This window comes from Malus sylvestris, chromosome 3 (assembly GCF_916048215.2).
Source record: "Malus sylvestris chromosome 3, drMalSylv7.2, whole genome shotgun sequence".
NCBI classification, from domain to species: domain Eukaryota; kingdom Viridiplantae; phylum Streptophyta; class Magnoliopsida; order Rosales; family Rosaceae; genus Malus; species Malus sylvestris.
Window position 1 is genome coordinate 5,197,477 of NC_062262.1, and position 6,000 is coordinate 5,203,476.

Below are 6,000 nucleotides of genomic sequence, written 5' to 3' on the forward strand. Positions count from 1 at the left end.
ATTGTTGACCATTGGAAAATAGTTAGTTAGAAGATTACTTAGCCATTAAGGTTTCTATCTTCTATAAATAGTGAGTGGATTATATTTACAATGTAATGAAGGTTTTATCTCTCTAATACAAAAGCATCTTTACAATTCTCTCTCTAAAACTCTCTGTGTCATTTTCTGCTTCCTTGTAACAACTGTTATGATGGTATTGAGCTGGGTCGTTCTTTTTTGGGGCGTGGTGTTGATCGGAGCAAGTTGGTGCTGATTCAGAACGGATTTTCTCTTGATTGTTGGTTCTTTTTCTTGAAGTTTCAACAATGGTGGTGCTGTTTGGATCTTGATGATACTTGTGAAATCAGGTTCTTTCTTTCGACTCTCAGGGTGATTGATTGTTCTTGAGACTAAAATTAAGGCATGAAGCGAGTCCAGTTTCTGTCGTTATTGTAAAAATGTTGAATCTCTTGGAAAATCGTTGAGGCACGAAGCCATATATGTTTCTTGGATACTGAATCTGATTCTGATATTGTTGTAGCACGAAGCTTATTGTTTTTTTCAAATCTTGATTTGTTGAAAATGATTATGGCACGAAGGTCTTATTTCTTTCCAGAAAACACAAATTAGGGCATAAAGCTATCTGATGTGTATGAATTTGGTCCTATTGACACGAAGTCTATTATTTGCCAGGTGAAAGATATATGTTTGCACAAGAATATTGTTGATTTTATATAATCTAGAGATAAAAGGCGAAGTATAGTTGATATAAGGTTATTGAGTTTGGTATTTCTGAAGAATTAAGGTCTTTGTGGAGTTGTCTGTTTGGCTAATTGTAGTTCTTTGTCTTATAGTACCATGAGTTCTTCACCACTCAAGATGGAAAGTTTGTTGGGGATGCTTACTATTCTGTTACAAGATGATAACTTTGCTAAGTGGTCATTTCAATTTCAATTTGTCCTAGAAGGCTATGATCTTTTTTACTACTTTGATGGTACCAATATTTGGCCACCTAAGTATGTATTGTCTTTGGAGAGTGGAGTAACAAAGGAAATAACTGCAACGCATGGTGAATGGATAAAGACTGATAAGGCATTGCTGAGTCTTCTGATTGTAACACTTGGTGATGAGGCAATTGAATATGCAGTAGGAAGCAAGACAGCTCATGAGGCTTGTATATAACTTACTGACAGGTATGCTACTATGTCGAGGGCAAGGATAAATCATCTCAAGATTGAGCTACACACAATCAAGAAATGAGTTGATTCAATAGAGAAGTATTTGTTGAGGCTTAAACATTTTAGGGATCAATTATACGCTGCAAGAGAAAATATTTCAGAGAGTGATTTGATTGTTGCTACCTTAGCTGGTTTACCATTTGAGTATAATATGATAAGAACTGTGATTGTGGCAAGATAGTCACCTATTACTTTAAAGGAATTTCGTGCACAACTACTGAGTGCAGAAAAAACAACAGAAGAATATCAAACTACAATGCAGCTTCCAATGACAGGCATGTTTTTTTAGGGTGAATCTTCTGCTAGTGGAGCTCAGAAACAATTTTACCAAAGGGAGTCTTCTGCAACAGGTGCTAACATGCCATTTTATCAAGGAAATGATTCATATGGTTCTAGTTCCAATTCTCAAACCTATAATGGTGTTGGATTTGTGGGGCAATACCAAAGGAATTCTGGCAATGACAATGGTGGAAATGGATCTAATGGGGGAAACTTTTCTCAGCATCAACAATTTCAAGGTCCAAGAAATAACAATGGTTACAATGACCCTAGATTCAATCAAAGATAGAGGTTTAATGGAGGAGGCAATTCTGGAAGTTTTACAAACAGAAATTGTGGTTTTTTTGGCTCTTCTAATAATCACAAAGGCAGTTCAAATTGGAATTCTTGGATGGAAATAATGGTCATAAATCTAATATTATACCAACAACAACAACAACAACAACAAAGCCTTTTCCCACTAAGTGGGGTCGGCTATATGAATCCTAGAACGCCATTGCGCTCGGTTTTGTGTCATGTCCTCCGTTAGATCCAAGTACTCTAAGTCTTTTCTTAGAGTCTCTTCCAAAGTTTTCCTAGGTCTTCCTCTACCCATTCGGCCCTGAACCTCTGTCCCGTAGTCACATCTTCGAACCGGAGCGTCAGTCGGCCTTCTTTGCACATGTCCAAATCACCGGAGCCGATTTTCTCTCATCTTTCCTACAATTTCGGCTACTCCTACTTTACCTCGGATATCCTCATTCCCAATCTTATCCTTTCTCGTGTGCCCACACATCCCACGAAGCATCCTCATCTCCGCTACACCCATTTTGTGTACGTGTTGATGCTTCACCGCCCAACATTCTGTGCCATACAACATCGCTGGCCTTATTGCCGTCCTATAAAATTTTCCCTTGAGCTTCAGTGGCCTACGACGGTCACACAACACGCCGGATGCGCTCTTACACTTCATCCATCCAGCTCGTATTCTATGGTTGAGATCTCCATCTAATTCTCCGTTCTCTTACAAGATAGATCCTAGGTAGCGAAAACGGTCGCTTTTTGTGATCTTCGCTAGATTGCTCCGGTCATTAGTGTGGATAAGTATATAAATGGATAGAGATAGGAAAGCAAACACAAGATGTACGTGGTTCACCCAGATTGGCTACGTCCACGGAATAGAAGAGTTCTCATTAATTGTGAAGGGTTTACACAAGTACATAGGTTCAAGCTCTCCTTTAGTGAGTACAAGTGAATGATTTAGTACAAATGACATTAGGAAATATTGTGGGAGAATGATCTCGTAATCACGAAACTTCTAAGTATCGGAGTGTGGTGTCGTCTTGACTTGCCTTAATAGTCTCATAAGTAGATGTGGCATCTTCTCTGGAAGTACTTTTCCTTCATCCAGGGGTGGTATCTTTAACTGGTGGAGATGCACAAGGTAATGTATCAATTTCACTTGAAGCTTACTTGTAGTTTCAGGCTTGGTCAAGCGCGATACAAATCATGTAGTAGGAGTCCCCCAAGTCGCCGAGCTAGGGGGTCTGCTGAAAGAGGTGACAGACAACGTAAGCAATCAGAGCTCCGACTGATTGTTCACCTTCTCCCCGTCTTGCAACAGCATGAAGGATAAAGAGAAGAAAAATGAGAAGAGATGATATGAGATACTTTTGCTTTTGAAGAAGTAACTTTCCACAGGCTTATTCTTGAACTGAGCTGGAGGGTTTTCTGGTTTCCTCCAGAGTATAAGGCCGACTGAAGAATTTGAGGGTCAAAACAAGTCCATCAAATCTAGAGTACGTTCCACCCTGCTGATATGGGATACTTTTGCTTTTGACAGAGTAATGGATGTATCGGCACGTGTGCTGTTACGCTTGTCTCCACATGCTTCCTTGTATCCTTCGCACTTGCCCTATCTGTTCCTCAAGCAGATGCGGAATCTTCCCTGGAAACATAAGATGTTGAAGATGAGTACTCGAGAGCAATGCCAGGTAAGTAATCAGGTAAGGGGTTCCAGGAAGTCAGTTCCTGGCTGGAAGCTTGATTCCAAGTGCTGACTGATTGCTCTCTTTCTCCTTGTCTTACAGGTAAAAACAAGGCCAAAGGAAAAGACAGGGAAAAAGCATGATATGGGATACTCTTGCTTTTAACCCTGATGATATGAGATATTCTTGCTCTAGTATAGCTTGTTTGCAGAGGTATTATCGGGGGGAAAGAAAGCTGAATATTTCGAAAGGCTTCGTTGGAAGTGCCCTCTCAGATATGATGAAGGGTTGAGCATTTTTGCAGGTCTGCCTGTCCGTTGGGGATGGAGGTCGACATATATAGGAGTCTCCCTAACAACAAGTAGTAATGCTATTCCTTTACCCTGCTTGGTCATAGCACGGTAGTGGGAGCTGTCAGTTTCACATGTTTTAACTCTGTCAGAGCACTTTGAAAAAGTGGTCTGTGGTATCTGGCTCTCGAGATTCGGAGAACGATGCCTCTTCGATTTTTGAGAAAGCGATCATGCTGGGGGTCTGGCTCTCGAGATTCGGAGAGCAGTGTCTCTTCGATTTTTGAGGAAGTAATCATGTTGGGAGTCTGGCTCTCGAGATTCGGAGGGCGGTGCCTCTTCGATTTTGGAGCAAGCAATCTTGTTGGGAGTGTTGTCTCGAATGTGAGTAAAGGTTGGGCATGTTTGCTAATCTACCTTGCCACGAAGCACAAAGGTTGACACACAGGGACTTTCCAATTATCCAGCAATGGTACTGTTCCTTTACCCTCTCTTCGATTTTGAGAAAGTAGTCATGTTGGGAGTCTGGCTCTCGAGATTCGGAGGACGGTGCCTCTTCGATTTTGGAGCAAGCAATCTTGTTGGGAGTGTTTTCTCGAATGTGAGTAAAGGTTGGGCATGTTTGCTAGTCTACCTTGCCACGAAGCAGAGAGGTTGACACACAGGGACTTTCCAATTATCCAGCAGTGGTACTGTTCCTTTACCCTTGTGGGTAATAATATGGTAGCTAGACCTTCAAAATTTATGTGTCTAAACTTTGTTAGTGCTGTTTCTTTGCTATTCTTTTACCTTTCTTGGTCAGAGCGATTTAGTGGGAGCTGCAAGCTTCACGTGCTCAACTTTGGCAGAGAACTTTGGCAAAGTTATCTGTGGTACCCATGAGCTATTGTTGCGTGTGGGAAGTGGGTAATTGAACAGTAAGATTTATGTGCTTTCTACTTCACCAGAAATCTTCGATAGAATGCCCATAATTTCTACAAAGCTGAGTGTGCGTGTGACAGGTGCTGACAAGGCTAGAAAAGTAGGTGCCTCTTCGATTTCTGAGATCGGCCCTCGTGGTCTCTGAGCAGCCCAGCTTTTGAGAAAGCGAGCGCCTCTTCGATTGATTCGGAGAACGATGCCTCATCGATTTTTGAGAAAGCAATCAGGCTGGGGGTCTGGCTCTCGAAGATTCGGGGAGCAGTGTCTCTTCGATTTTTGAGAAAGTAATCATGTTGGGAGTCTGGCTCTCGAGATTCGGAAGACGGTGCCTCTTCGATTTTGGAGCAAGCAATCTTGTTGGGAGTGTTTTCTCGAATGTGAGTAAAGGTTGGGCATGTTTGCTAGTCTACCTTGCCACGAAGCACAGAGGTTGACACACAGGGACTTTCCAATTATCCAGCAATGGTACTGTTCCTTTACCCTCTCTTCGATTTTTAATAAAGTAGTCATGTTGGGAGTCTGGCTCTCGAGATTCGGAGGACGGTGCCTCTTCGATTTTGGAGCAAGCAATCTTATTAGGAGTGTTTTCTCGAATGTGAGTAAAGGTTGGGCATGTTTGCTAGTCTACCTTGCCACGAAGCACAGAGGTTGACACACAGGGACTTTCCAATTATCCAGCAGTGGTACTGTTCCTTTACCCTTGTGGGTAATAATATGGTAGCTAGACCTTCAAAATTTATGGGTCTAAACTTTGTTAGTGCTGTTTCTTTGCTATTCTTTTACCCTTCTTGGTCAGAGCGATGTAGTGGGAGCTGCAAGCTTCACGTGCTCAACCTTGGCAGAGAACTTTGGCAAAGTTATCTGTGGTACCCATGAGCTATTGTTGCGTGTGGGAAGTGGGTGATTGAACAGTAAGATTCATGTGTTTTCTACTTCCCCAGAAGTCTTCGACAGAATGCCCATAATTTCCGCAAAGCTGAGTGTGCGTGTGACAGGTGCTGACAAGGCTGGAAAAGTAGGTGCCTCTTCGATTTTTGAGATCGGCCCTCGTGATCTCTGGGGAGCCCAGCTTTTGAGAAAGCGAGCGCCTCTTCGATTTCTGAGATCGGCCTTCGTGGTCTTTGAGCAACCCAACTTTTGAGAAAGCAAACGCCTCTTCGATTTCTGAGATCAACCCTCGTGATCTCTAAGCAGCTCAGCTTTTGAGAAAGCAAACGCCTCTTCGATTTCTGAGCAGGCGCCTCTTCGATTTCTGAAGCTCCGTCGAGTGCAGATTTTTATAGGGGCTGGCATTAAGTTCCAAAGCACACTTGAATCTCCACCAGT